General features: G+C 29.6%; 1 pseudogene; it reads left to right on the plus strand.

Moving 5' to 3' along the window:
* The first annotated feature begins 3,531 nt into the window (after window positions 1-3,531).
* Window positions 3,532-4,697, plus strand: LOC107846477 (annotated as a pseudogene).
* The last annotated feature ends 10,414 nt before the right edge of the window (window positions 4,698-15,111 follow it).

Consider the following 15,111-nt stretch of genomic DNA (forward strand, 5'->3'; position numbering starts at 1 on the left):
AGTTCACTTGTTGTCTCAAATAAGAAATGGCTTCAAACGCCCAAGCCTATAAAATAATGCCAATAAATCAAAACTATTATTGAGTAAAAAAAATGAATGATATCATATTAAAAGAAAGAAACATTTACCATGAAAGCCCATAGGAAGCCATATAAGTTGACTGTCTTTGGCGCTAACGGAGTCAACAAATATTTAACAGTCATTTTGAAGCTTTCATAACCCCAAGGATAGCTGTTAAATGCCTCAAGATCCTCTGAGAGCTTTATTAAACCGAGGCTTATGTTGTTGTTAACGTCTCTCGCCCAAAGAATATTATGTATAAACCAAACCAAGCACAATGACTGCTTGTGCTTCTTTGAAAGTCCTTTACCTTTTAACGCTTTTATCAAATTTTTATTTTTGAAGCTTGGACCAACAATGGACACCAGGTCATCACGATCACACGACTTGCCTTTGCCATTTTGGGTGTACGGGGTACTTTTTTTGGGGGTTAAAATAGGTATAACTTGAGAAAAAGGATAACATTTTAGTCCAATAACTATGGCAAACTCCTTCCTACCAAAACAAATAGGCATGCTACAGTAATTTATCCACACCTCATCCATCTTATCTTTGTTTTCATACATAAACCTATGCTTGAGAAGTTCATATACCATTTTCATTTGGAAATGATTATTGTTGTCCTCCAGAAAATCAAGATATTTCCCAAAGCAGTTGTCCTTGAAATAAGCATCTAATTTTTGTTCTCAAAGTATTTTTCTGAAGGCGTCGAAAGATTTTCTCATGGCTGACTTAACCATAAAATTACCTGTTAAATCTGTGGCACCATCGCACTGCATTTTCATAGGATAACGATCAATGTTAAAGGCTTTGACCAACTCTTCAGTGGAAAGGCTATTAGCATTGGCATAATCTCTTTTGAAATATTTCTCTCCCCGTGTTCATCATATTCTGCTCCCGATTGAGATAACGCTTGTAAAGCAAGCTCATAGAGTGGTGGATGTAACCTAGCTGCTTAACTTGTTCCTTTACTTGAACTTGATTCAATTTCTGTTCTTTTAGGAACCATATTATCTAAAATTAATAGAAACATAAAAAAAATATTGTAGTTGATTAATTCATTATTAAAAAGGGATCACAGTAAATCAACAAGCAAAATAGTAAAATAACAGTTGCAACAGATCACCGATCTGTAGCACCAGGTAGTATATCTGTTGCACTATATAATCAACCTGTTGTAGCGGATGAGTATTCTATTGCAACAATATAAAATATATCACTCATCTTTTAAGATAAATGAATGGTTTGTGCAACAGATCATACATTGTTGCAACATACGAGTGATTCGTTGGAACAGTTAAATAACCTGTTGTAGCGGATGAGTAATCTTTTACGATAATACAAAACAAATCATTCATCTGTTGAGAAAAATGAATGGTCTATGCAGCAGATCACACATCTGTTGCAACATCATCTATTGTAACATATGAGTGATCTGTCAGACCAGTTAAATAATCTGTAGCAACGACTGAATAATATATTGCGATAGTACAAAACATATCACTCATCTGTTGAGAAAGATGAATGGTCTGTGCAATAGACCACATATTTGTTGTGACATCTTCTGTTGAAACATATGAGTGATCTGTTGGAACAATTAAATAACCCGTAGGAACGGCTGAGTAATCTGTTACGATAATACAAAACATATTACTCATCTATTGAGAAAGATGAATGGTCTGTGCAACAGATCACACATCTGTTGTGACATATGAGTGATCTGTTAGAACAGTTAACTAACCTGCAGCAACGACTGAATAATCTTTTGCGACAATACAAAATATATCACTCATTTGTTGAGAAAGATGAATGGTTTGTACAACAGGTCACACCTCTGTTGCAACACATGAGTGATCTGTTAGAAGAGTTATCAACGGTCAAAATTGTTTAGATTTCTTTCAACATAGGGACGTCTATCACAGCAGATAAATGATCAATTGGAAAAATCAAGTCTTGGACATTTCCTGTTGGAAGAGTTGATAGGATTTTATCCAACGGGAGGTTTATCTGTTGCATCGGATCATTAACCTGATGGTTTTTTTGTTGCATCAGACGGTTAATTAGTTACATCAAATTTTTTATTCGATGCTTAACTTGTTGCAATATATGGTTAATTTGTTGCATCAGATGATTAATCTATTGCGTCAGATGATTAATCTATTTCATCGAAATTGTAATTTTATGGTTTCTCTGGTGCATCAGATGGTTTATCTGTTGCATCATATGAAAAATTTGTTGCATCAGATGGTTAATAAGTTGCACCAGATGGATAATCTGTTGGAAAAAACAAAAAATAGTAGCACGATTTTGTTCAACCAAAAAACAACAATATCACTATTTTTATCACGAACAGGGACGACCCGGTTCATACCTACTCCGTAGGTGTCGGGGAGGGGGGGACCACTCCGGGCCTGACCTACGCGCCCTCACCCCAGCTTCGCTGGAGGGGCGTTTCGAACCCCCGACCCTGGCACACCACGGTAAGTAAGCTTACCGCTGAGCCAAGGCCATCCCTCATTTTTACCACGAACAGGAACAGAAAAAATTTACACAAATTGTTGTTTTGGTTTTATAAACACAAACAATAAAAATCAAACTTCAAAAAAATGCAACAAACAACAAACAAACATAATTCACTTCGAAAAGAGAAGAGAAGAAATACCAGAAATTAGAGTTTTCTTCGGACCGCATTTCAAATTAATGCAACAAATATTGAAATTGTTAACCAATACTATAAGAGAAGTTGGCTCAAGTTCCTCGTTTTCTTCAAAACAAAAAGGCCATAAATTTTTACCTGTGAAAGAAGAAAAGGAACGATGAAGAATTAGAAGCTGTTGTGGCCGGAGAGCAAGGCTGTCACGTCGTTTGAAGGTTGAAGTAGAAAAGGAACTCGAAGCCCAACTATTTGTAGTCGGATGTTGAAGTCACCGAGGATTGAAATGAGAAATTTGCAGAATAGTTGGTTAGGAGAGAGTTGAGAGAAGCTGTCGAGAGAGAGAAGAGAGTGGTTGATTTAAATTGAAGAGGAGTGTGGGTTGAGTTGATTTGTATTCTTGAAAAGATTAGAAAGTTTTGAAAATATTAATTAAGTCCAGAACTAACTTAATCAAGTTTCCTAATTATCTTTGACCATTTAAGTTAGTCAATGTCACCAATCCTTCATTCAAGACTTAAAAGACACCTTTCCTTCAATTTTCTCGAGACACTAACCATCCAAATCCAGCACAGTAAGACTTTTCACTTTTCAGTCTCTAGTGTCCTCCTCCTCCTCCAAATCTCCTCTGTTCTTGTAAAATTAGAGCTTCCTCAAACTTGTTTTTTTGTGTTTACGTATTTGTATTTTTCTTCTTAGATGCTTCAATTGTAGTTGCAATTGTTCTATATTATTATTGTTAGTGGTTCATCATTTCAACTTTGCCACAGCGAAGCCTTCTGATCTATTAATGGTTGCACTCCATATATATAGGCACCATGGGTAGCAAACATTCGAAGGCAACAACTTCGATAAGTGATCGTGTTCTTGTTGAGAGTGGTCGAATTCATTTTGTAGCTTTGCAAGAAGCAACTAACAACTTTGATGAGAGTTTGGTGATTGGAGTGGGTGGCTTTGGGAAGGTTTATAGGGGTGTTTTGTGTGATGGTACAAAGATCGCCTTGAAAAGGTATAATCCTGTGTCCCGGCAAGGTCTTAGAGAGTTCCATACTGAGACTGAGAGGCTCTCTTAGTTCCTCCATCCTTATCTGGTTTCATTGATTGGATACTGTAAGGAAACAGTGAAATGATTCTAATTTATGAGTAAATGCAGAATGGCACCCTCAGGAGCCATTTATATGGCTCAGATCTACCTAGTATGAGCTGGGAGCAGAGACTGGAGACATGCATTGGGGCAGCCAGAGGTCTGCACTACCTTCATATTAACTCAGTTAAACATCATGATGTCAGCTCAAGTCTACAAACATATTGCTTGATGAGCAGAGGCGGAGCAAGAATTTATGCTTAAGGGGTTCAAAATCTGAAGAAAAACTCAACGAAGGGGATTCAATATCTACAATATATAAATAAAAATCATTTTAACCATGTATTAATAATATAACTTGTAAAAGGAACTTTGGCCTACCTTGACCCCGAATATGCTAGAGGGCACAAGCTGACAGAAAAATGTGATGTTTATTCTTTTGGTGTTGTTTTATTTGAAGTTCTTTGTGCTAGGCCTTTCATAGCTCCATCTCTTCTGTGGCAGCAGGTTAGCTTAGCTGAATGGGCAAGGAAGTGGCAGAAGAAGGGACAGCTCGAACGAATCATAGATCCCAATCTTCTGGGAAAAATGAGACCAGATTCTCTGAAGAAGTTTGGAGAAACAGCAGTGAAATGCTTAGCTGATGATGGTGTAGACAGAGATAAGCCATTAATGGCTGATGTGCTGTGGAATTTGGAATATGCACTTCATCTCCAAGAGTCTGTCATTCAAAATGATCTGGAAGAGAACTGTACCATCCACATTGACGAGCAAATCAATGATTTCAGTCATGTTGATGCCAGTTTTTCTGCTGCTCAGAACGAAACATCAAATTTGGGTGATCTCTATAGTAATGAGGTTATAAGTACGATTAGTGAAAATGGTATAGACGTTCCTTAGGTGTGTGTTATTTCCACTTCTGTTCATGAGTCATGAATATCCATTTTTTTCGTTTTTGTAACAATTTATTGTACTAAGTTCTGATTTTTATGTAGAAAGTTTTAACTTTGAAAACATGCAATGCTCTACCTGTGGATACTCTTTTCTTTTTATTGGGTGTGCCCGGTTGTTTCACATGTTGTATATGGTTTCTAATAAGTTATTCATACATAGAATATCATTCCATTAATATCAGGTCAGTGAAAGGCTTTTCAAAACATGGAACAATTTTGAGCCTCTAGGAAGACCCGATGACGTAATTCTTTGATACCTTTTATGTTGAGAATTGTTGATGCCACACAATTGGTTGGTCATAACTTGAACTTTATTAGAGCAAAGTAAAGATCCACATCAGTCTTACAATTCTTACACTTAATATTTCTTGCACTCACCTCTAGCAATTCTCGTTGTTGCTGTCTTATGTCTCGCTTGTTGCTTTCTTTATCAACACTCCTTATTTGAGCACTCTCTGAGCTTGAGCACAACTTATTGAGCATACATCCATCTCAAATGAACCACTGCTATTTATAGGTGCTGATGGTGGAATTTAGCTAAGAGTATTTACTATATTCTAGAATGTTCCTCCAACTACTTATTTCTAAAACTTACCCTTTCTAGAAGGCGTGCAAATACTAAAGAGTTGTACAAGATCAAGTGACAGAACAACATTGACATCTGCCAAGGATTCCATGGAGGCTACAGCTGTTGCTGAAGTCAGAAATGCATGTATTCTTTTCTAAGTTGCATAAAAATTTATCCAGCAATTTCTTACATTTGTATTAAAGTTTCACCAATGTTGTACTATGCAGATTCATCTTACGAGTGCCAAGTATAATCCCATCTACTATATGATGAATCGATAGCAACAATTTCAAAAACACTTCACAGAAACATAATTGTGACAGCAGCTTCCATTTGAAAGTACACATATTTTGGCTGGGGATAACAATAGTATGCTTAGATAGTTAATCAAACCGTGAGTTAAAAATTACAGCAACCATCCATCTAACTTAGAACTCAAATAAGCCTAAGATAAAGTGAAAATTATGTAAGAAATAAGAATTCGATTTCTTACTTAATATGTGTATCAAGTAATACTAACAAAATAAACATGTTCTGGCATATCAGAAAAATGAATAAATGCAAATGTACTCAGATGAACGCAGCAACAACATACCGCAGTCAAGGAAATGATCTTCTAGCCAATCGGAAGTCTGTGTAGTAACACAATGAATTATCATTGCCATTAGTAGGGGGTGCGGATCTATGCGGATAACTAACTTGTGAAATAGATCTATTATATGTATAATGAATGTATTTTTCTTTGTGTGTGGATATTTCTTAAATTTAGTTTCAATATTTTTTAATGATTTATTCTTTTCATAAGATGTATTCATTAATTTGTGTAGTTTATTATCCTATTGAAATTTTAGCAATTTTTGTGTAGTATTTTATTCTGACTTTGCTATATTCAATGCGTAGGTTTATGTTCTTTATCTAATTAACTAGTATTTGTTGTTCATGTATAGGTAATTTTCCATCTGTATTAAATAATTTTTCGTATGTATTAAATAAATCATTATCTGCATCTAAGGTTAATTTCATTTTAAGTAATTTTTCTTCTAGTTGTCTTTTTTCTATTTCAAGTTGATTTCTGTAATTAATTTCTTCATATATCCAATTTTGTCTTTCTCTAATTTTTTTTTATATATTCTAACATTTATTTATTCTGAATAATATCTATCTGAATCTAAGTAATATTGATATTCATAATATATGTGTAAGTTTTCTATACTGTTTAATAATTCTTCCTTTTCATAATCTTGTAATTTTTCCCATATTATTTTCTTTATGTCTATAATTTCTATATCTCTAAGTATATATAAGATTAGGACTTTAAGATTATCTATCATTTAAAATTGACTAAATATTTTATTATAATATTTTGTAGTTCTTTGTTTTAGTCTTAGTAGTTCTTGCATATTTTCATTAAGAAATTCTATAAATTTTATATCTTTAGTTTCCATGTATTTGTCTATATTTACTTGTATCTGTTTTTCTATTAACTGTATGTTTCTCATATCTTTTTTCAAAAATTCTAGATATATGTAATTTATCATGATAAGTATTTGTAAGAGTAGTTAGGTAGGTATGGTATGTAATTTACTCTAGTCATATAATATCTACCAAATGCTTTTTCTAATATGATTTTTCTTATATCTACTACTTTTATATCCTTAAGTGCATACAAAATAAGTATTTTAAATTTATCTATCATCACATCAGATAAATAATTATTCATTTTCATAAAATTGCTATTTTCAAAATATTCCCTTTAATAATGTACATAACAAAATATGGTCATCTTAGATTACTATATACTAGATTATTCTTAAATAACATGTTCTTCGGTCACTATTAGCATGGTAATTTGGATACTTTTTCCTTAAACAGCGCCTCTACTCTAGTTACTCCCCACCACGGCTTCTTGCCTCATTGGTTTCACCTTTAGGATGACATAGTTCTTAGGGATTTTTCTCCGTTTCCACTTTGCTAATAAACTTCTTAACATATTATTCTTCGAATAATTCTACTATAAAGTAACTAACATGAATTTATTTTATCATACCATGATTGTTGGAAATTATGAATTTAGCTATTCATAATCATAAATAAATATACCTGTTCGGGTAGGTTTGATATTTCTAAGGTTTGTTCCTCCATAGCTTTTTCCATTGAAATAAATCTGTTTTTTAATAACTAAACAAAATATTTATTGTGGACAGGAGAGAGTATTTGTGCTTCAACACATGAAGGCTTGCCTTGCAATGCCTTCGATTCCTCTTATTTATAGACTGAATGAATCTTTACAAGAGTATTGACATTTCTTTCACGTTTTCTAAAATTAGTCTAAAAAAGTCTCCTAATGAGACAAGAATTATTAATGCCATAGTCAAAAAGCCTAAAAAGGCTAAAAAGGCTAAAAAGACTAAAAAGACTAAAAGTCTAAAAATCTAGCCTATACAAAAACTTTAGTAAAATGAATTTAATATCTTGTCTTCTATTATTACTCCGTTGATATCTTCTCGTTGTCGTATCTGCTGCTTTTCCATATCTCCATTATTACTTCTTATCTTGTATCTTCCAGCTGGCATGCTTATCTTCTTGATTCTTTTATTCTAGGTGGACTTCTGGGATAATATTATCTTCTCCATTACATCTCGAACATTGATGGTCTGGATATTTGTGTCCAATTATCTTGCAATAGCTTGTCAATAATCCGTCTGAAATAAATCCTCTTAATTGCTCTTGCAGTAGATTGTTTTTCTGGTTTAAGTAATGTCATTATCCATTGCCTAACATCTTCCATATCTGCTTGTCGTAGTTCTTTTGAATTTGAATAAATCATCTGATGGTCTCTTGAATAATAGCTCCATATTGGATTTCCATTGGTATAATTATTTGCTAATTCTTGAATAATTGTAGCTAGTCCAATGAGTCGTTTATTTGCGTAGAAATCAGGTATCTCAATCTTGGGTATCTCTAGTTGTTGCATAATATCTTCCGGTATAATCATATATCTGGTTAATCCTATTTTTACAACTTTTATAACTGATTTTATTTCGTCGTATAATATTTCTGCTGGTGCAGTATGACACTTTATATTAAATAGATTTCCTTTGGTTATTCTTTTATAGGTGATGAATATTTTCTGTAATTCTTCCATAGCTGTTAGTTCTTCTCCGTCTTGGGTGTATATGGTATTTAATAATCCATAGTCAAAACAAGTTTTTATTAAGTTTGAGTTGGTTTTGGGTAGTGCAATTATCTTGTTGTAACCTTGTAATTTTTGGGTTATATAATTTGTGTTTGGTTCTTTGATATTTGTAGCTCTGGGGTTAAGGTTTAGGAAAGTTTGTACTCTGTAGATATTTTCTATGTATTTTTGGGTTGTATAGATATAAACTTTTTTATCTTGGTTCAGATTATCTCGGTATGTGGTAATTTATGGGGGTATGAACAAGGGGTCTTTTTGTGTGTTTGGTATAAATGGTTTCTCAAATATCTTATTCATATTCATGTTCTGATATCTTTGTCTACTAACTCCTCTGTTTGTAACTGCAGAAGTAGATTGATAAACGTTATGGGTTTTATGGAGTGTCCCATCGTCTCCTTCTAGCTCTGGAACTTTAATGTCTTCCGATCAACATAGCTCTGCACACTGCTGAGTTAGCTGATTTGTAGCTATAGACTTCAGTTTAACTTCATTAGTCTTTAGCTTTTCTATTTCATTACTCATACTGCCCACTTTCATTGAAAGCGTAGTTAGGGTGTTGAGTATTTTTTCTAGAGTATCTTCTTCTATTATATCAATCTGTGTAGCTTTGTCTTGATATGTAATCTGCAATAACATTTTTGTTAGTACTAATTACTTCAATTATAAATGTGAAGTTTAATATATTCAAGACTAGTCTCCGAATTTCTTTTGTTGTAACTGAATTTTGTATTTTCTTTGTTAACCACCAACGTACCTGCGTATTATCTGTTTGTACAATAAACTTGTTATATACAATATATGGCTCAAATGCTAACAAACATTTATATAATGAACATAATTCTTTCCTATTTATTTCCCATTTTATTTCTGTTTCATTGAATGTACCTGAGCAGTATCTACAATGGTGTTCTAATTTTTCTGCTTTATATCGGTATTTAAGTACTCCTCCATAACTACATTTACTAGTATCTGCTTCTACTATATATATAAATTTTCTATTTTCATCTGAAAATTGTAGTTTTGGTAATTCTTTACAAAGTAATTTTATTTTTTGAACTTGTTTTTTATCTTCTTCATTATAGTTATATTCTACATCCTTTTTTAATTTTTTCTGTAGTGGTTTTAAAGTTTCTGCTAATTTTTGAATATATTCTCTTACTTGGTTTACTAATCCTAAAAATGATTGTAATTTCTTTTTTGTATCTAATTCTTCTTTCGAATTTATTATTTTTTGTACTATATGTTGTTGCATTTTTACTCCACTCTTATCTATTTGTATTCCAAAAAATTCTATCTGATTTTTCATAATTTCAGCTTTCTTTTCACTTAAACTTATTCCCGATTTTTCTATTATATCTGTAAATTGTCCTAATAATTTTAAATGTTCCTCTTTAGTTTTTGTATATAATAATATATCATCTATGTATACTATATAATTAGATAATTATTTAAAATAACTATCCATAAAATGTTGATATCTACCTGGTGCATTTTTATATCCAAATGGTAATACGTTCCATTCATAAAATCCTTGTGAATGCAGTTAATTCTTTAGATTCTTCTTCTAACTTTAAATGGTAAAATCCTGATTTACAATCGAATTTACTAAAATAATTATATCCCTGTATTTGTCTTATTTTTAATATCTTATTTGGTATTGAATAATTATATGTCATTGTCTTTACATTTAAATTTCTATAGTCAATAACCATTCTACTTTTTCCTCTTTTTTGTTCACTATGTTTATTTACCATAAATGCTGGACTATTATGTTTACTATTATTTTTTTGTATATATTATTTTTCTAATAATTCATCTATATGCATTTTAAATTCTTGTAAATCGTCAAAATTATATGTTAATGGTTTCTGGGTTATTATGCCATTTTTATCTATTAATTCAATTTTTATAGTAGTTTTATGTTTTTCCTATCCTTTTAATGGATCTTCACTATATAATTGTTCTAATTTTTTCTTAATTATTTCTATCTTATTTATTGAAAATATAGTTATTTCTGTTTCATTTATCAATAATACAACTAGTTCTATTGTATCTTCAGTATTTTTTATATTTTCTAACTCTTGTGTAATTTTTTCACTTCCTTTTATCCAATCAATTTTCTTTCTTATTTTATTATTAACTCTTTTTGCTCTTACTTTCTGTTTACATGGTGTTGTAAACCACCAATCTGTTCTAGTTATTATATGTGGGTATAATTTATCTAAAAACGGCATTCCTAAAAGTATATCTTTTGATGTTAGTTCATAATTATAAATTTCTTCTATTGTTAATATTTTATCCCATACTTGTATTTTTACATTTCTAGCTTTATAAGTAATTAAGCTTCCTTCATTATTAAATCCTTTAACTATTATTGGTGTTTTTAATTTATCCCATTTGCTTTCTGGTAAGCAATTATATCTACATAAATTAGTTTCTGCTCTTGTATCTATCATAGGCGTGTAATATCTACTGTAATATCCTTCTACTACAATTTTCATTAATACATATATTTTCATTTTATGTTAAGGCTCTTCTTAAGAATAATTTCTCTCTGTTATATGTTCAGGTTAATTGTGTGTGTTATATATTATATGGTTTTACTTGTTCTAGCCATTTTATTCCTAATATTATGTCTGCTTTTTGCATTTCTTCCTTTACTTCAAATTCTATTTTTATTTTTCTAATTCCTATTATTATTTCTTTTTCTGCTATATTTTTACTATTTATTAAACTTCTTGGTAGATCTGGGCACATATCATTATCAGTTTTTATTTCTTCATTTTTTACTAGATATTTTGCTATATAATTTTCTTCTTGTCCTGTATTTACCTTTCCTGTTATGTAATATTGGTTTAAATTATTTGTTGAATTTATTTCATAACTTGTTCTTTTTGATGAGCTTGATGATTCGGGTTTTTCATCAGCTATTCTTTTCGTTGTACTTATTCTATCATTTATTATTTCTAAATTTTCTTCTATATCTATGTCTCTATATCTATAATCATTATAATCTATTGTTTTTACAATTTATTCGAATGGACTTTCTATTCGTATTTTGTTAATCTTATTTTTTCTTGTTATTTTATGTTTTGTTGTTAATACATATAAATTTTTGCATCTTGCTGTAAATATTTTACTTCCTGGGGTTAATTCTATTCCTGATATTTTCCAATATAATACTAATGATTTATCTATATTTTTATCTGTTACTGCTACTGAATAATTTGCACTTATTGTAAATTTAAATTTTTGGTATATTAAATTTTCTTTTGTGACAGTTATTATGCTTTTTTCTACAGGCTTTATAATTCTATTGGTGTATCTATTCCTTCTCTAAAATATGCTTTTATTAATATCTCTGTACGTCCAAGGTGTACATACTTTATTGGGTCTCTACTTTTTATATCATTTATTTCTTTATTAATTATTCTTTTTGTTACTAGTGGTATACTAGCTTTACCTTTTGCATATCTACAGTCTATTATATGTTCCTTTTGGCATACTACATAATATTCTTCTTTTTTCTTAGTAAATAGATTTCTTATTGTTGGTATTTTAAATATTTTTTCTACACTTAAGTCTAATTCTTTTCCTTTTATTTCATCAAATATGTTACTGTCAAATATTATTTTTTGTTCTGTTCCTTCATCATTTAAATATTCTTCCTTTGTTATTATTTTTATATTTTTTTCAGTCATTTGATTCATCTATTTCACTATCTATTTCACTATCTATTTCATTATCTGTTTCATTTTTTGAAATTTCATATATACTATCCTCACTTTCTAATTCATAATCTATATAATCTATCTGCATATATTCTGTATTATCTATTTTTATTTCTGATATTTGTTTATTTTTTTGGATTTTTAGATAATTTACAATCTCTAGCTAAATGTCCTAATTTTCCACAATTATAACAAGTATATTCTTTTATAGATTTCTTTTTTCTATATGCACTTTTGTATTTATAATTTTTTACATAATATCTTTTTCTTGGTTTCTTGTATTTATATTTTGATTTTTTATATTTTTTATATTTCTTATGTCTTTTTCTTTTCTTATAATATTTTTCTTCACATCCGAATTGGGGTGCTATTTTATTTTTGCAGCATGCTAAATTTCTTATCAATGTTTTTTCCATTTTTAATTCTTCTCTATATTTTTCACATAAGTTTCTATACCATTGTTGTAAAAATTTTATTCTTGCTCCTAGAGTATCTACTATTTTTGCTTCTTCCCAACTCTTTATTATCTTTGAACTAAATGTTTCGGGTAATTTATATTTTTCTTATTTCTTTACTTTCTTCTATATTATATGCTCCTTTATAATAATATTTTTTAAATGCGCAAGTATATTCATCTATATAACACATATTATATATTGCTAATTTTAAAATTAAATTTCTATTTGTATTTTTTTCTTCATCTTGTTCTTCTTCTATTGTTGTCATACTACCAAATTCATCTTTTATAGCTGTTTCATATTTTTTTAATAATTCTATAGGTGTTAGTTTAGTTGTTGTTGATGATGTTCCTTTTGTAGGTTTATTAGTTCTTAATATCTTCTTGCTATTTTGAGTTAAATTTGAAAACCATAATTTCACTGTTCCTATTAGTGTTCTTTCTATATATTCTGGTGCATCTATTATGTTTATATTATTATCTAATAATTGTTTTGTCATATATCCTATCCATAATTGTATTGTTTTTTCTGTATTTATTACACAATCTAAGTCTAAAAAGTTATAATTTTTATTAACTATTTGTTTTGGTGTCCACTATTTGTTTTGGTGTCCATTTGTCATATTCATTCTTTAGATTATATCTTTTAAATTTATTCTTATAATATGTAGGTTTTCTTATTTCTGATGTTCTAGGTATTATATTTTCATCTTCTTTTTTATCAAGAGTATTTATTTCTGTGTTGATATTTTCTAAGTTTTCTTCATTAATTACTTCTTGTTTTTCATTGATTTCTAAATTTTTTGTATTTGTTAATATTTCTGTATATGTTTCACTATCTTCTGAATCATAATTATCTATCTCTTCAACATCTATATTATTAATTTCTAATTCCTTGTTTTTTATTTCTTTATTGTTTATTTCTAATTTTTCTTTAAATTGATTTATCTCGTTTAGTAATTTTTGTTCTTTATCTTTTTCTTCCTTTTCCTTTTGTCTTTGTTCATACAAATCTTTTAACATTTGTAATTCTTTTTCTAATTTAGCAATCCTACTATTTTTAGTTTCTTCTATTTTTCGTATTTCGTATTTCGTATTTTTAGTTTGTTGTTTTATTTTTTCTATTTCCTTTTTCCTATCTATTTCTTCATTTTCTGTTTCTATTCTTAGCATAGCTGTCAATTTATCTTCTAATTTTAATTCTTCTTTTTCTAACATTAAATATAAATGTTCACCTATTTTCTTATATCTTCTTCCTAGATTAGAAAATACTATTTTTATTTTTAATCCTTCATGATTTTTATATATTTTTTCATCTATTATAAATTCTTCTTTGTTCATTTTATTGTGAATAGTTCATGTTGGTATATATATTCTAAACTATCTATTTGTGATTCTAATTTTGATATTTCATCTTTTTGTGTATTTATTGAGTTTTCACTAACTCCGGCAAATATATTATAATGTAGTCTTTCTATTCTTATTTTTAATTCTTTACGTTTTTCAGAAATAATTTGTTTTAGTTCTTTGTATACATGAAGTTATTCGTGTTACTAATTTGCTAGTTTAAAAATAGGCGCTTCGCGCGGTATATTAGTATCTTTTTAAAGAAATCATAATTTTTTTTTTCCAGATGTATAAGAAGACAAAAGTTTTTGTGTATACACATGCAAATTAATTCATCATCAAAATTTTCTTTAAAATGATAAAAAGGATTGTTCAAGATAACATTTTCACTATTTGATTGTGTAGAAATATCTCTTGCAAATTTTTAATACCTTATTCTTTTTGTTTAATATATGTGATTTTTTCAATAAAATAGTATAAATTTTTCTTCCATACAAATAAAGAAAAATATTAAATGGGCACTAAAGAAACTAGGGGCTTTCACCTAAAAGTGACTCAAGAGTTTGAAAATGAGGTGTAGGTGACTCAAGTCTTAATAATTGAGTAGAGGTGACAATTACTTTATTATGGATTAAGAAAGTTGGGTAAGTTTGAGAATAGCCCACAAGTTCTTAAATTTATAATTTGATACAAATGTTTACCTAATATAACGAGAAACGGAGGAAAAAAAGATGTGTTTCTCTCTCTTCTCGTCTGTTGTTGTTTTCTCTCTCTTAGCGATTTTTGTTGCTCATTGTTGCTGCTGTTTTATTCATCATCTTCTGCTTCATTATCATCATCTTCTATTTCATTATCATCTTTATCTTCTTGTTGTTGACCATTGTTGTTGTTGTTGTTACCGTTACTGCTGCTATTTGACCAATTTCTTAGGTCAAATTTTATTTCATACATCACTTTCCACTTTGGCATTATTTCATAGGAGACTTTGGTAAGTTAAATTATGATTTTTAGTTGAATTTATCGCCTGGGTAACTGCTATTGTGCTGTTTTTTCAACAATAGA

The sequence above is a fragment of the Capsicum annuum genome, unplaced genomic scaffold (assembly GCF_002878395.1).
Source record: "Capsicum annuum cultivar UCD-10X-F1 unplaced genomic scaffold, UCD10Xv1.1 ctg80516, whole genome shotgun sequence".
In the NCBI taxonomy this organism is placed as follows: domain Eukaryota; kingdom Viridiplantae; phylum Streptophyta; class Magnoliopsida; order Solanales; family Solanaceae; genus Capsicum; species Capsicum annuum.